Source organism: Hemitrygon akajei, chromosome 4, assembly GCF_048418815.1.
Source record: "Hemitrygon akajei chromosome 4, sHemAka1.3, whole genome shotgun sequence".
NCBI lineage: Eukaryota > Metazoa > Chordata > Chondrichthyes > Myliobatiformes > Dasyatidae > Hemitrygon > Hemitrygon akajei.
Window position 1 is genome coordinate 201,942,963 of NC_133127.1, and position 16,994 is coordinate 201,959,956.

Consider the following 16,994-nt stretch of genomic DNA (forward strand, 5'->3'; position numbering starts at 1 on the left):
AATGAGATCTCTCCGCGTTGTTATAAATTCCAGTGAGTACAGGCCCAAAGCTGCCAAATGTAACTCATATGTTAACCCCTTCATTCCTGGAATCATCCTCATGAACCTCCTCTGGACACTCTCCAATGACAACACATCCTTTCTGAGATATGGGAACCAAAACTGTTGACAGTACTCCACGTGCGACCTGACTAGTGTCTTATAAAGTCTCAGCATTATCTCCTTGCTTTTATATTCTACTCCCCTTGAAATAAATGCCAACATTGCATTTGCCTTCTTCACCACAGATTCAACCTGTAAATTAACCTTCTGGGAGTCTTGCACGAGGACTCCTAAGTCCCTCTGCATCGCTGATGTTTGAACCTTCTCCCCATTTAGATAATAATCCACACTATTGTTCCTTTTACCAAAATGCATTATCATACATTTCTTAACACTGTATTCCATCTGCCACATTTTTGCCCATTTTTCCAATTTAAGTCCTGCTGCAATTCCTCAGCACTATCTACCTCTCCACCTATTTTCGGATCATCCGCAAACTTTACCACAAAGACATCAATTCCATTATCTAAATCACTGACAAACAATGTGAAAAGCAGTGATCCCAATACTGACCCCTGAGGAACACCACTAGTCACTGGCAGCCAGCCATAAAAGTCCCGTTTTATTCCCACTCGCTGCCTTCTGCCTGTCAGCCATTCCTCTATCCATGCCAGTATCTTTCCTGTAACACCATAGGATTTTATCTCGTTAAACAGCCTCATGAGTGGCACCTTATCAAACGCCTTCTGAAAATCCAAGTAAATGACATTCACTGCCTCACTTTTGTCCTCCGAGATTGCTACTTCCTCAAGGAACTTGAACAGATTCGTCAGGCAAGGTTTCCCTTAACAGAAACCATGCTCCAAGTACCCTGAAATCTCACCCTTAATAACTCCAACACTTTCCTACCACTGAGGTTCAGCTAACTGCCCTATAATTCTCTTTCTTTTGCCTTCCTCCCTTCTAAAAGAGTGGAGTGACATTTTCAATCTTCCAGAGCTCCAGGACCATGCCAGAATCAAGTGATTCTTGAAATCTGTTATCTCTTCTCTGGGATGTCTTCTATCTGGTCCAGGTGACTTATCCACTTAAGACCTTTGAGTTTGTCTAGCACTTTTCCTTTGTAATAGCAATGGCTATTAAGTTCTTTGTTCCCCCTTACAACCTCACCAACATAACTTTCCAGTGGTCCAATATCAACTCTCACCTCCCTTTTACACTTTATATAACTGAACAAACTTCTGGTATCCTATTTATACTATTGACTAGTCTGCTCTCATATTTAATCTTTTTCACTTCTTATGGTTATTTTTTTAGTTGCCTTTTGTTGGATTTTTAAAATTTCCCAATCATCCAACTTTCCACTCACTTTTGCTACCTTGTATGCCTTTTCCTTGGCTTTTATGCTGTCCTTAACTTCCCTTGTCAGCCACAGTTGCCTACCCTTGTCATCTGAGAACCTCTTCTTCTGTGGCACATACCTATCCTGCACCTTGTGAATTATTCCCAGAAACTTCAGCCACCTCTGCTCTGCCGTCATCTCCAATCCATGTGGGCAAGCTCCTCTCTCATGCCTCTGTAATTCCCTTTGTACCATTGCAATACAGCTACTTGTGAGTCATGCTTCTCCCTCTCAAATTGCAGTATGAATTCATTCACTGTCTCCTAAGGGTTTCTTTACGTTCTAATAAGATCTGGATTATTACACAATATCCAATCTAAGGTAGCCTTTCCCAGAGTAGACTCCAACACAATTTGTTCTAAAAAGCCCTCATAGGCATTCAACAAGTTCCCTCTCTTACAATCTGATACCAACCTGATTTTCCTAATCCCCTTGCTTATTGAAGTCCCCCATTACAATAGTGTCATGACCCTTATTACATGATAGATAGATAGATAGATAGATACTTTATTCATCCCCATGGGGAAATTCAACTTTTTTTTCCCAATGTCCCATACACTTGTTGTAGCAAAACTAATTACATACAATACTTAACTCAGTAGAAAATATGATATGCATCTAAATCACTATCTCAAAAAGCATTAATAATAGCTTTTAAAAAGTTCTTAAGTCCTGGCGGTTGAATTGTAAAGCCTAATGGCATTGGGGAGTATTGACCTCTTCATCCTGTCTGAGGAGCATTGCATCGATAGTAACCTGTCGCTGAAACTGCTTCTCTGTCTCTGGATGGTGCTATGTAGAGGATGTTCAGAGTTTTCCATAATTGACCGTAGCCTACTCAGCGCCCTTCGCTCAGCTACCGATGTTAAACTCTCCAGTACTTTGCCCACGACAGAGCCCTTTCTTACCAGCACCCTTTGCAATCTCAACCCCACATCTTGGCTACTATTTGGAGGCCTGTATATGATTCCCATAATGGTTCTTTTACCCTTGCAATTTTTTAACTCCATCTACAAAGATTAAACATTCCCTGACCCTATGTCATCTTTTCTTATCAACAGACCCACACCACCGCCTATACCTTCCTGCCAGTCCTTTTGATACAAAGTATATCCTCTAATATTAAGCTACCACTGCATAGGCTTCTTTCAGCCACAACCAAGTGATGCCCACAATTTCATACCAACCAATCTCTAATTCTGCCATAAGTTCGTCCACCTTATTCCGAATACTATGTGCATTTAAATACAGCACCTTTAGTCCTGAAATCTTCGCCCTTTTGAATTTTGCCTCTGTGTTATAATTTAACTATTTGCTCTGTTTGCATTTGTACCCAGTCATTGGCTTGTCCTTCCCTACATTCATGTTACACCCATCATCTGCTTGTAAACCTGCTGGCTAATCCTCAGTTCTATCATAATACCTGCTGTTCCCATCACCCTGCCATAATAGTTTAAACCACTCCCAACAGCTCTAGTAAATCTGCCCACAAGAATATTGGTTCCCCTTGGAGTGCAACCGGTCCCTTTTGTACAGATCACACCTGCCTCAGAAGTGGTCCCAATTATACAGAAATCTGCTTCCCTGCCATGCATTTATCCTCCACCTCATTCTATTCCTATCCTCACTGTCATGTGACATAGGCAGTAATCCCGGGATCACTACCCTTGAGGTCCTGCTTCTTAGCTTCCTTCCTAACTCCCTGTATTCTGTCTTCAGGCCCTCCTCCACCCCTTTTCCTTTTTCTTTCTATGTTGTTGATACCAATATATACCACAACTTCTGGCTGCTCACCCTCCCTTTTGAGGATATTGTTCAGAAACATCTCGGACCCTGGCACCTGGGAGGCAAACTACCATCCGTGTTCAATTTTTGCTTTCACTGAGTCACCTATCTGTCCCCCTGACTATACAGTCCCCTATTACTGCTGCCATTCTCTTCCTTTCCCTACCCTTCTGAGCCACAGGGCCAGACTCTGTGCCAGAGGCATGGCCACTGTTACTTTCTCCAGGTAGGCCGTTCCCCCCAACAGCACTCAAATTGGAGTAATTATTGTCGAGGGGGACAGCCACAGGGGAGTACTGTACTATCTGACGTTCTCACTTCCCTCTCTTACAGTCACCCATTTATCTTTTTCCGGTAGCCTTGGGGTGACTACCTCCCAGTAGCTTCTGTCTATCACTGTCTCACTTTCTCTAACAGGTGATTGGGGTTGATTAAAACTGGATCAGCCATGAGGGAATGGCAGTGCCAAATGGCATAATTCTGCTCCTGTATCTTATGGCCTTATGGAATTTCACAGATTCACCACCCTCTGGTTGAAGAAAATCTTCATCATCTCTGTTCTAAAAGGACATCCCATTATTTTGAGACCGTGGTACTGAATGGTGTATTTCTGCTGCAATGTTAGGGCATTGGATGTTATTAGTGCATTAGCAGAAGGGTACTGGATAATGTCAATGCTACAGCATTTGAGCTGCACTCTCCTGAGTAGGGTATTGTTGTTGTCTTGGGGATATACTACACCAGATATTGTTTATGCATTGATGAATATACTATGCTGGGCATTGCTGCTGCATGGGTGGGGGGAGGGGCTTACTGCCTTGGCATTGTTGCTGCATTGGTGGGAGTACAGTCCGGTGTTGTTGCTGCATCGGTGATTTGGTGTTCGAGCATTGTTGCTGCATTGGTGGGAGTACTGCTCCGAGCATTGTTGCTGCATTGGTGGGAGTACTGCTCTGGGCATTGTTGCTGCATTAGGGATATACTGCCCGGGCATTGTTGGGAGTACTGCTCTGGGCATTGTTGGGAGTACTGCTCCGGGCATTGTTGGGAGTACTGCTCCGGGCATTGTTGCTGCATTGGGATATACTGCCCGGGCATTGTTGGGAGTACTGCTCCGGGCATTGTTGCTGCATTGGGATATACTGCCCGGGCATTGTTGCTGCATTGGGATATACTGCCCGGGCATTGTTGGGAGTACTGCTCCGGGCATTGTTGCTGCATTGGGATATACTGCCCGGGCATTGTTGGGAGTACTGCTCCGGGCATTGTTGCTGCATTGGGATATACTGCCCGGGCATTGTTGGGAGTACTGCTCCGGGCATTGTTGCTGCATTGGGATATACTGCCCGGGCATTGTTGCTGCATTGGGATATACTGCCCGGGCATTGTTGGGAGTACTGCTCCGGGCATTGTTGCTGCATTGGGATATACTGCCCGGGCATTGTTGGGAGTACTGCTCCGGGCATTGTTGCTGCATTGGGATATACTGCCCGGGCATTGTTGCTGCATTGGGATATACTGCCCGGGCATTGTTGGGAGTACTGCTCCGGGCATTGTTGCTGCATTGGGATATACTGCCCGGGCATTGTTGGGAGTACTGTTCCGGGCATTGTCGCTGTGTTGAGCCGGTCCCTCTCCACGCACCGTTCCCGGAGTGAACCCCATCCCGCTCCTGGTGCCCGGTGAGCACCCGCTGTCTGCCCCTCCACCGGCGCTCGGTGTCCGGTCCCTCCCCGGGGCGGAGCTGCTCCGCCCCCGCCCGGCACCGCCTTGCTGCAGCCTGACGTCAGTGCCCGCAGTCAGCGGTCGGCGGCGGGCGGGCGGACGGACGGACGGACCGAGGCATCGGCCGGAGTGCCGGGAGGAGGGATCGGTGGGTGGACCGGGAGGAGGGATCGGCAGACGGATTTGTCGTTCTCGGCCTCTGGCGCCGCCGCTTCCCGCAGCCGGGGCTCGCATCCCGCGGCCATGAGCGGCACCGTGAGTCTCTGTGTCCGGGGCCTGTGGGCGGGCGGGCGGAGACAGGGAGCCGCCGGTCGGGACACGGGGGGATCGCGGCGAGGAGGGGCTGCACCGGCTGCTGATCCCGGTGTCCGAGCCCGGGGCTGGGAGCGGCTCAGGCCTCAGGATCAGCGGCGAGGGAGTGGCCCTGGGGTGGCCGGGCGGCTCCGGCCTCAGCATCGGCGGAGTTAACGGGGTCATCCCCGGGTAGCAGAGAATAGCCAACATGGGTAACAGCTTGTGGCTGATGCAGGGGGAGGGCTACGGGGTGATGGAGGGGTTGGGTTGATGGGAGGGTTGGGGTGATGGGATGGGTTGGGGTAATGGAAGGGGAGGGGTTGGGGTGATGGAGGGGGAGGGTACGGGGTTCTGGGAGGGGTTGGGGTGATGGAGGGGGAGGGGTGGGGTTGATGGAGGGAGAGTGATTGTGGAAGGGTGGGGGTGATGGGAGGGAAGGGGGACAGAGTGATATGAGTGGGATTCTGGTGGTTGGGTTGACAAGCCCATTAAGACTCTGCATAGTTGCAAAGTGTGTGTGGGGTCACTGGCTGGATTGACTCTCCATTTCACCCTCATATCCCTCTCCTTACCCCCTCCCCATCTCCCTCAGTTCCCAACTCCTCAGTCACCTAGGCCTCTCCCTGCTGGGCCATCACTCACAATGAGTCTGTCAGCAACTGGTAGTTTGGCCTCTAGGCCTGGTACTAGGGTCATTCCATGCACACTGTTCCCACCCTCAGACACAGTCCTCCTCCCACCAGGTTAAGTGTCTGTGCCTAAGGCTAACCTTGGATGGAACATCGACATTCGGATACCCCTCCCAAATACTGGTGCTCGTTCATATTTTACAGATGTAGTCAGAATGGTGCTGGGGCACTGTCCCTCACTGTGGGATGCACATACTCGCTCACTCACTCTATAGGAAACATCCTCTCCATATCTAGGCCTTTCAGGGTCTTGACCCGAAACGTCGACAGTGCTTCTCCTTATAGATGCTGCCTGGCCTGCTGTGTTCCACCAGCATTTTGTGTGTGTTGTTTGAATTTCCAGCATCTGCAGATTTCCTCGTGTTTGCCTTTCAGTATTCAATAGGTTTCAATGAGAAAGTTCACTCCCCCATTCTTCTGAACTCTGGTGAGTACAGGCCCAGAGCCATCAAACACTCCTCATACCCTTTCATTCTGGTGAGCCTCTCCAACGCCTGCGCATCTTTTCTTAGATCAGGAGCCCAAAACTGCACGACTGTACGATAGAACCTATGCTCATTCAGAGCTCATCGTGACAGTCAGTGAGTGTGTGAGACCGTCCCCTAGTGAGGGTCAGTGTGTGTGTGTGACTGTCCCCTAGTGAGGGTCAGTGTGTGTGTGAGACTGTCCCCTAGTGAGGGTCAGTGTGTGTGTGTGACCGTCCCCTAGTGAGGGTCAGTGTGTGTGTGAGATCGTCCCGTAGTGAGGATCAGTGTGTATGTGTATGTGTGTGTGTGTGAGACTGTTCCCTAGTGAGGGTCAGTGTGTGTGTGTGTGTGACCGTCCCCTAGTGAGGGTCAGTGTGTGTGTGAGACCGTCCCGTAGTGAGGATCAGTGTGTATGTGTGTGTGTGAGACTGTTCCCTAGTGAGGGTCAGTGTGTGTGTGTGTGACTGTCCCCTAGTGAGGGTCAGTGTGTGTGTGACTGACCATTCCCCAGTGAGGGTTAGTGTGTGTGTGACCATCCCCCAGTGAGGGTCAGTGTGTGTGTGAGACTGTCCCCTAGTGAGGGTCAGTGTGTGTGTGGGTCCGTCCCCAAGTGAGGGTCAGTGTGTGTGTGACCATTCCCCAGTGAGCGTCTGTGTGTGTGTGTGACCGTCCCCCAGTGAGGGTCATTGTGTGTGTGCGTGACTGTCCCCTAGTGAGGGTCAGTGTGTGTGTGTGTGTGCGCGCGTCTGTCTGTCTGCCAATGAGGATCAGAGTGTGTGTGGGTCCATCCCCCAGTGAGGGTCAGTGTGTGTGTGACCATTCCCCAGTGAGAGTCAGAGTGTGTGTGGGTCCCCCAGTGAGGGTCAGAGTGTGTGTGGGTCCCCCAGTGTGGTGGTAAGGAAAGCAAATGCAATGTTCCTCAACCTGCAAGTTAACCTTTAGGGATTCCTTTGCAACTCTGATTTTTGAACTTTCTCCATTTATTCCTTTATTTGCCTTTATTCCTTCTACCAAAGTGCATGACTGTACACTTACTGACACTGTATTCCATCTGCCATTCTCCTAATCTATCTAAATCCTTTTGCAGATTCTCTGCTTCTTCGACACTACCTGCCCCCTGTCTATCTTCATATCATCCGCAATCCAAATCATTGATTTATAACGTGAGCAGAATCTGTTTCTAAGGATTTGGTTGTATTTTGTATCAACAGAGCCACCCCATCACATACACTGGTCCTTCTCATCCCCACTGCTGGAAATATCCCCAACTACTCCAGAGGAACCCTAATATGACTTACCATAAATTGTTGATTGTGCTCAGCGGATATTATTCTTTCTGCTGGTTTTGATGTGTGTCCTTTATTGCAGGTCTAGGCAATGCCCCCACTGCTGATGTCTGCCTGACTAACAGGTCTTTCCCTGTTCACCTCCTTCCTGCAGTGCTGAAACCACATCTCACTCCCTTCCATTTCACAGAATTGGTTAAACCAGAGCTGTCACCATCTTCATCAGCACCTTGTTCAAAGTTCCAGCACCTCATGTGTCATGTTCTTTGTGAAATGCTGAGGTTAGCAACTCTTCCTGCTGATTAATGATTCAGGATCTGACCAAAATCACCTATTATTTGTGTCTTCTAGTGATAATACATCCCTTGGTACTGAGCGTGAGTGATCAGCCATGATCTCAGTGGAAGTGAGTGGCCTCTGCTTGCTTCTTTAGTGTTGGTTGGAAAGATGATGTTGCTGGGTCTTGAGTCCTAGGGAAAGGTTGCAACAAACACAAAATGCTGGAAGAACTCAGCAGGTCAGGCAGCATCAATGGAAAAGAGTGAACAGTTGATATTTTGGGCCAAGGCCTTTCATCAGGCCTGAGAGAAAAAAAAAGTCAAAGTAAGAAGATGGGGAGAGGGGAGGAAGAAATACAAGTTGGTAGGTGATAGGAGAAACCAGGAAGGGGAAGGGGACGAAGGTAAAAACTGGGAAGTCGATTGGTGAAAGAAGTAAAGGCTGGAGAAGGGGGAATCTGATAGGAAAGGACAGAAGGTCATGGAAGAAAGGGAAGGGGGAGGAGCACCAGAGGAAGGTGTTGGACAGGTAGGGAGATAAAGTGACAGAGGGAAATGGGAATGAGGATTGGCGAGGGGGAGGGCATTACCAAAAGTTTAAACAATCAATGTCAATGTCTTCAGGTTTGGAGGCTACACAGAGTGACTGTAAGGTATTGCTCCTCCACCCCAAATGTGGCCTCATCACAACAGTGGAGGAGGCCATGGATTGACTGTGGAAAACACGGGTATTGTGCCAGACGTTGTAGTGTGTGAAGGAATAGAAGTTTTTATTACAAGGAAGAAGGTGCTCAAAAAGCTGAATGACCTAAGAGTACATAAGTCACCCGGACCAGATGAACTGCATCCAAGGATTCTGAAAGAGATTGCGGAGGTTTTAGTAATGATCTTTCAAAAATCATTGGACTGTGGCAAGGTGCCAGAGGACTGGAAAACTGCAATGTCACTTCACTCTTTAAGAAAGGAGGAAGGCAGCAGAAAGGAAATTGCTGACCAGTTAGCCTGACCTCAGTGGTTGGGAAGATATTAGAGTCAATTGTTAAGGATGAGGTGATGGAGTACTTGGTGACACAGGACAAGATAGTACAAAGTCAGCGTGGTTTCCTTCTGGGAAAATCTTGCTTGATGAAACTGTTGGAATTCTTTGAGGAGATTACAAGTAGGATAGATAAAGGGGATACAGTGGATGTTATATATTTGGACTTTCAGAAGGCCTTTGATAAGGTGCCACACATGAGGCTGCTGACTTAAGTTAAGAGCCCATGGTATTATAGGAAAGTTACTAACAGTTAGAGCATTGGCTGATTGGTAGGGGGCAGCGAGTGGGAATAAACAGTTCCTTTTCTGGTTGGCTGCCAGTGTTCTGCAGGGGTCGGTGTTGGGACCACTTCTTTTTATACTGTATGTCAATCGTTTAGCTGTTGGAATAGATAGCTTTATTGTCAAGTTTGCAGATGATTCGAAGATTGGTGGAAGAGCAAATAGTGTTGAGGAAACAGGTAGGCTGCAGAAAGACTTGGACAGATTAGGAGATTGGGCAAGAAAGTGGCAAATGAAATATAATGTTGGAAAATGTATGGTCAGCACTTTGGTAGTAAAAATAAATGTGCAGACTATTTTCTAAACATGGAAAAAATCCAAAAATCTGAGATGCAGTGGGACTTGGGAGTCCTTGTGCAGGACACCCTAAAAGTTAATTTGCAGGTTGAGTCAGTGGTGAAAAAGGCAAATGCAGTGCAAACATTCATTTCAAGAGTTCTTGAATACAAGAGTAGGGATGTGATGCTGAGGCTTTATAAGGCACTGGTTAGGCCCCACCTTGAATACTGTATTTTGAACAGTTTTGGGCTTCTCATCTCAGAAAAGTGTGCTGGCATTGGAAAGGGTCCAGAGGCAGTTCACGAGAATGATTCAGGGAATGAAAAGCTGAGAAGTGGCAGATGGAGTTCAACCCAGATAAGTGTGAAGTGGTTCAATTTGGTAGGTCAAACATAGCAGAATATAGTATTAATGGTAAGACTCTTGGCAGTGTGGAGGATCAGCGGGATCTTGGGGTCCGAGTCCATAGGACGCTCAAAGCAGCTGCGCAGGTTGACTCTGTGGTTAAGAAGGCGTATGGTGTATTGACCTTCATCAATCGTGGAATTGAATTTAGGAGCCGAGAGGAAATGTTGCAGCTATGTAGGACCCTGGTCAGACCCCACTTGGAGTACTGTGCTCAGTTCTGGTCGCCTCACTACAGGAAAGATGTGGAAGCCATAGATAGGGTGCAGAGGAGGATTTACAAGGATGTTGTCTGGATTGGGGAGCATGCGTTATGAGAATAGGTTGAGTGAACTCGGCCTTTTCTCCTTGGAACGACGGAGAATGAGGGGTGACCTGATAGAGGTGTATAAGATGATGAGAGGCATTGAACATGTGGATAGTCAGAGGCTTTTTCCCCGGGCTGAAATGGTTGTCACAAGAGGACACGAGTTTAAGGTGCTGGGGAGTAGGTACAGAGGAGATGTCGGGAAAGTTTTTTACTCAGAGAGTGGTGAGTGCGTGGAATGGGCTGCCGACAACGGTGGTGGAGGCTGATACAATAGGGTCTTTAAAGAGGCTTTTAGATAGGTACATGGAGCTCAGTAAAATAGGGCTATAGGTAAGCCTAGTCATTTCTAAGTTAGGGACGTGTTTGGCACAACTTTGTGGGCTGAAGGTCCTGTATTGTGCTGTAGGTTTTCTATGTTTCTATGAAAGGGTTATCATATGAGGAATATTTGATGACTCTGGGTCTGTACTCGCTGGAATTTAGAAGGATGATGGGGAATCTTACTGAAACCTTTTGAACTTTGAAAGGCCTAGACAGAGTAGATGTGGAAAGGATGTTTCCCATAATGGGACAGTCTAGAACAAGAGGTCACAGCCTCAAAATAGAGGTACATCCATTTAAAACAGATGTAGAGAAATTTCTTTAGCTAAAGGGTGGTGAATTTGTGGAATTTGTTACCATATGCAGCTGTGGAGGCCAGGTTGTTGGGTGTATTTAAGGCAGAGATTGATAGGTTCTTGATTGGACATGGCATCAAAGGTTTTGGGGAGAAGGCAGGAGAATGGGGTTGAGGAAGGTGATAAAAGGATCAGCTATGATTGAATGGCAAAGCAGACTCGATGGGCCAAATGGCCTAGTTCTGCTCCTATGTCTTATGGTCTTATTGCCTTGAGTCAGAATGGGAAGTAGAATTAAAATTGGTTGCCACTGAGAGATCCTGCTTTTTCTAGTGGGCAGAGCGTAGGTGTTCAAGCGAAGCTCCCAATCGACGTCAGGTCTTGCCGATATCCAGGAGGCTACACCAGGAGCATTGGATACAGTAGAAGACCCCAGTAGACTCACAGGTAAACAGTCGCCTCACCTGGAAAGATTGTTTGGGGCACTGAATGGTAGTGAGGGAGGAGGTGTAGTGGTAGGTGTAGCACTTATTCTGCTTGCAAAGATATGTATCAGGAGGGAGATCAATGGGGAGGGATGAATAGACAAAGGAGTCATGTAGGGAGCGATCCTTGGAAAGCAGTAAGTGGGGGAGTGGCAGCAATGAGAATATGTGCTTGGTGGTGGGATCCCATTGAAGATGGCGTACAAGATGGTGGCGAAGACATTCACAGGGAGGATACGTGGCTATGGTAGGGGGTGTCTGAGCACACGGTCAGAGTCGGATGGCAGCAGAGATCACAGGGGGAGCAGTGAGAGAAGGTTTCACTGAACTCCTGTTGAAGGGAGAATTTAAACTTCTTCAGTTAGGCATCCCTGGAAAAGACCTCAGTATAGTAGTCCACTCACAAAGAATAAGGAAAGGAATATGTTAGAACTTTATTCCTTAGAATGTAGATTGAATGGAGTTTTGATAGAGGTATACAAAATTATTAGGAATATAGATAGGGTAAATGTAAGTAGATTTTTTCTACTGAAGTTGCGTGAGACTAGAGCTAAAGGTCATGGGTTAAGGGTGAAAGGTGAAATGTTCAAGTGGAACATGAGGGGGAGCTTCTTTGCTCAGAGGATAGTGAGAATGTGGATCGAGCTACCAGTGGAAATGGTGTATGCGTGCTCATTTTCAGCATTATAAGAGAAATTTGGATGGGTACGTGAATGGGAGGGTTATGGAAGGCTATAGTGCAGGTACAGGTCAATGAGAATAGGCTGATTAATAGTCCTGACGAAGGGTCTCGGCCCAAAATGTCGACAGTGTTTCTCCATATAGATGCTGCCTGGCCTGCTGAGTTCCACCAGCATTTTGTGTGTGTAGGCTAATTAATGGTTTGGCATGGACTAGAGGGACTGAAGGGCCTGTTTGTGGCAGTAGTATTCTAGTGACTAAACAATGACAATGTATTTCTAAACAAGAGGAAGCTTACAGATGGTGATGTTGCACTGCACTTGCAACCTTTGTCTTTGGTGGTGTTAAAGTCACATGAATGAATATAGATGGAGTGAGATGTCCTTGTTCCTTGTATCTGAATCCTCTGGTAATAAAGCCCCAGACCTGGGATGTTAACTGCTTCTCTTTGCCCAGGCTGAATCTGTGCGTTCCCTGCTTTCAGTACGGACTTGCTTTAACTTGGTGTTTGGTATCCAGAGGGTATAACCTCGTTCACCCATCACTGAACTATTCTCATAACATTGGACTCACTTTGAAGGCCTCTTCATCTCATGTTCTCTATATTTATTATTAATATTTTCCCCCTTTTCTGTTTGCACAATTTGTTTGACCGTCCTATTGGGTGCGGTCTTTCACAGATTCTTTTGTGTTATTTGCATTTATTATGATTGCCTGCAAGTAGAAGAATCTCAGGGCTGTATATGGTGGCATATATGTACCTGGATATTAAATTCATTTTCAGCTTTGCAAGGACACTCTGGTCTCTGAACACCAGTACCTTCCATCCTCCCACTGTTTAAAATCTATTTCACCTCTGCAATTTTTTTTTAACAGCGAGAAGATGATCATGTTGTGTTCCATCTGCCTCTTCCTTGCTGCTCCACTTGCACCATCTGTGTTCACTTGAAGCTTCCCTGTACTCTGTTCACGGCTTATGCTGACACCCAACTTTTATCACAGATCGATCATAGCTCGTCCCTTCATCCAAAGCGTGAATGTAGATTGCCTCAGCTGCAGCCCCCAACTCTGGCCACGGCTCTCGAAACCAGAAATGGCCCGTTTATTCCTCCTTTCTGCTGCCTGCTCAGCTCACCTCTGGATATTACCATCAATAGCTTGCACTGTGTTTGTTCAATAATCTCTTGTGTGGCACTCTACTCAATTCCAACCTCACCGCATCAGCTGGCCCACCGAACCCTCTCCCCCAATGTACTCAGTTGGTTAAAATCAGTATTATAGTCCTTTTTACTGGTGCATGAGCCCTCGTCTTTAACAATAGATTGTAGCACTCCCCTGCTGATGTCAGACCTGTGATTGTTTTTCTCTGAATCACAATTAGGTTCAATATCACAGACATATATCGTGAAATTTATTGTTTTGCAGCAGTATGTAAAAATATAAATGACATAGTGCAAAAAGGGAGAGAAAAAAATAAAATAGTGAGGTAGTGGTCATGGGTTCATTACCCATTCAGAAATCTGATGTGGAGGGAAAGAAGCTGATCCTGAAACATTGAGCGTGTGTCTTCAGACTTCTGTACTTCCTCTTCGATAGTAGCAATGAGAAGAGGGCATGTCCTAGGTGATGGTGGTCTGTAAAGATGGCAGATGAACTAAATGAGTTTTGCATCAGTCTTCACTGTGGAAGACACTAGCAATGTGCCAAATGTAGTGCATGAAGGCAGAGAAGTGGGTGCAGTTAATATCAGAAGGAAAAAGGTGCTCAAAAAGCTGTAGGACCTAAATGTACCAGAAGAACTGCACCCTATGGTTCTGAAAGAGAGTGTTACAGATTGTGGTGGCATTATAAATGATCTTTCAAAAATCATTGGACTGTTTCATGGTGCCAGAGGACTGGAAAATTGCAAATGTCACTCCACTCTTTAAGAAAGGAAATTATAGACCAGTTAGCCTGACGAAAATGGTTGGGAAGATGTTAGAGTCAATTGTTAAGGATGAGGTGATGGAGTACTTGGTGACACAGGACAAAATAGGATAAAGTCAGCATGGATTCCTTCAGGGAAAATCCTGCCTGATGAACTTGTTGGAATTCTTTGAAGAGATTACAAGTAGGATAGATATAAAGGATTCAGTGGATGTTGTATATTTGGACTTTCAGAAGGCCGTTGACAAGGTTCCACACATGAGGTTGCTTTCCAAGTTAAGAGCCCATGGTATTACAGAAAAGTTACTAACATGATTAAAGCATTGGCTGATTGGTAGGAGGCAGAGAGTGGGAATAAAAGGATCCTTTTCTGGTTGGCTGCCAGTGACTAGTGGTGTTCCGCAGGGGTCCAATCAAAAACCTATCAACCTCTGCCTTAAATACACCCAACGATCTGGCTTCCACAGCTGTCTTTTTATACTGTCTACAAATGATTTAGATGATGGAATAGATGGCTTTGTTACCAAGTTTGCAGATGATACAAAGATTGGTGGAGAGGCAGGTAGCGTTGGGGAAACAAGTAGGATGCAGAAGGACTTGGACAGATTAGGAGAATGGGCAAGAAAGTGGCAAATCAAATATAATGTTGAAAAATGCATGATCATGCACTTTAGTAGCAGAAATAAATGTGGAGAAAATCCTAAAATCTGAGATTCGGAAGGACTTGGGAGTCCTTTTGCAGAACACCCTAAAGGTTAATTTGTAGTTTGAGTTGGTGGTGTGGAAGGCAAATGCAATGTTAGCATTCATTTCAAGAGGTCTAGAATACAAGAACAAAGATGTGATGCTGAAGCTTTATGAGACACTGGTGAGGCCTTATCTTGAGTATTGTGTACAGTTTTGGGCTCCTCATCTTAGAAAAGATGTGCTGCATTGGAGAGGGTCCAGAAGAGGTTCACAAGGATGATTCCAGGGATGAAAGGATTGTCATATGAGAAATGTTTGATGGCTCTGTGTCTACAGCTGGAATTTGGAAGGATGAGGGGAGATTTCATTGGAACCTTTCAAGTGTTGAAAGGCTTAGACACAGTAGATGTGGAAAAGATGCTTCCCATGGTGGGAAAGTATAGGACAGGAGGCCACAGCCTCAGGATAGACGGGTTTCCATTGAAAACAGAGATGCGGAAAAATTTCTTTAGCCAGAGGGTGGTGAATTTGTGGAATTTTTTGCCACGTGCAGCTGTGGAAGCCAGATCGTTGGGTGTATTTAAGGCAGAGGTTGATAAGTTTTTGATTGGACATGGCATCAAAGTTTACGGGGAGAAGGCCGGGAAATGGGGTTAAGGAGGAGAAAAAAAGGATCAGACATGATTGAATGGTGGAGCAGACTCGATGGACCAAATGGCCTAGTTCTGTTCCTATGTCTTATGGTCTTATGTCAGCTTTTTGAGGCATTGCCTTTTGAAGATGTCCTCGATGCTGGGGAGGTTAGTGTCCATGATGGAGCTGACTGAGTTTATAGCTTGCAGCTTTTTCTGATTCTGTGCAGTTGTCCCTTCATACCAGACAGCGATGCTACCAGTTAGAATGTTCTCCACAGTACATCTGTAGAAATTTGCGAGTTCTTTGATGATGTATCAAATCTCCTCAAACTCCTAATGAAATATAACTGCTGATGAACTTTCTTTCCGATATAGTTTAGTTACATTTTCTACCTTGCAGTCTGTGTGATGACATTGAATTCATCCACTTTCCCGTAATACTCCAGGTCCAACAATCTACTGGCTTTCTAGCTCATCGGATTGTTACTGCTGCTGATTATTTTAAGCTCCCCGTTCACTCTGGTACTCCACTGCTCTATGTTTAATTTCTCTATCATTTTCTTTTCCTTCAAAGTACGGTCTCCTGTCTTAGTCTGGAATGGACCTATGTTACATTTGGGTACCATAGAACATTACAGCACAGAAACAGGCCTTTTGGCCCTTGGCTGTGCGGAACCATTTTTCTGCCTAGTCCCATTGACCTGCACCTGGACTACATCCCTCCATACACCTCTCATCCACGTACCTGTCCAAGTTTTTCTTAAATGTTAAAAGTGAGCCCGCATTTACCACTTCATCTGGCAGCTCATTCCACACTCCCACCACTCTCCATGTGAAGAAGCCCCCCCCCCCCCCAATGTTCCCTTTAAACATTTCTCCCTTCACCCTTAACCCATGTCCTCTGGTTTTTTTCTCCCCTGACCTCAGTGGAAAAAGCCTGCTTGCATTCACTCTATCTATACCCATCATAATTTTATATACCTCTATCAAATCTCCCCTCATTCTTCTACACTCCAGGGAATAAAGTCCTAACCTATTCAACCTTTCTCTGTAACTCAGATTCTCAAGTCCCGACAACATCCTTGTAAACCTTCTCTGCACTCTTTCAACCTTATTAATATCCTTCCTGTAATTAGGTGACCAAAACTGCACACAATACTCCAAATTCGGTCTCACCAATGTCTTGTACAACCTCACCATTACAGATTGGTGAAAGATTGACTCTCTTTGGGTTGGCTGTAACCAGCATTGCTCCTTCTCTTTCCATCCAGTCTGATGCTTCTATTGACCACAACTAGACCACTTTTCTTTTTGGGTTTTTGTGATTTTAAAAGGGTGCATAATGTTTAAGCTATTTGAGTTTAAAGAACAGTTGATGTTTTAGATGGATATCCTACATCAGGTTCAGAATTAAGGTCTTGACTTGAATTGTTGACCATTCCCTTCCTTTGACCTGCCCGAGATTAGAGGGGAGGGAACAGTGGAAACTCTGGACCTTAGACCATAAGACGTAGGAGCAGAATTAGGCCATTCAGCCCATTGAGTCTGCTCTAACATTCCATCATGGCTGATCCCAGATCCCACTCAACCCCATACACCTGCCTTCTCACCGTATGCTTTGATGCCCTGACTGATCAGAAAACGATCAACTTCCGCTTTAAATACATGCTCAGATTTGGCT

At 46.1% G+C, this 16,994-nt stretch overlaps 1 protein-coding gene across 11 annotated transcripts in view; it reads left to right on the plus strand.

Annotated features, from left to right (window-relative positions):
- Positions 1 to 5,001: 5,001 nt before the first annotated feature.
- The window catches only part of LOC140727141 (tripartite motif-containing protein 2-like), a 99,545-nt gene continuing 87,552 nt past the window's right edge, over positions 5,002 to 16,994 (plus strand). For 8 of the 11 annotated variants that reach the window (XM_073044447.1, XM_073044446.1, XM_073044451.1 and 5 more), the window contains exon 1: positions 5,002 to 5,209. The gene's annotated coding sequence lies outside the window, so the exon portion shown is untranslated. Of the gene's footprint in view, positions 5,210 to 7,772; positions 7,972 to 8,041; positions 8,097 to 16,994 lie in introns of all 11 variants that reach the window. The other 3 variants (XM_073044448.1, XM_073044449.1, XM_073044450.1) reach the window with 2 other exon arrangements.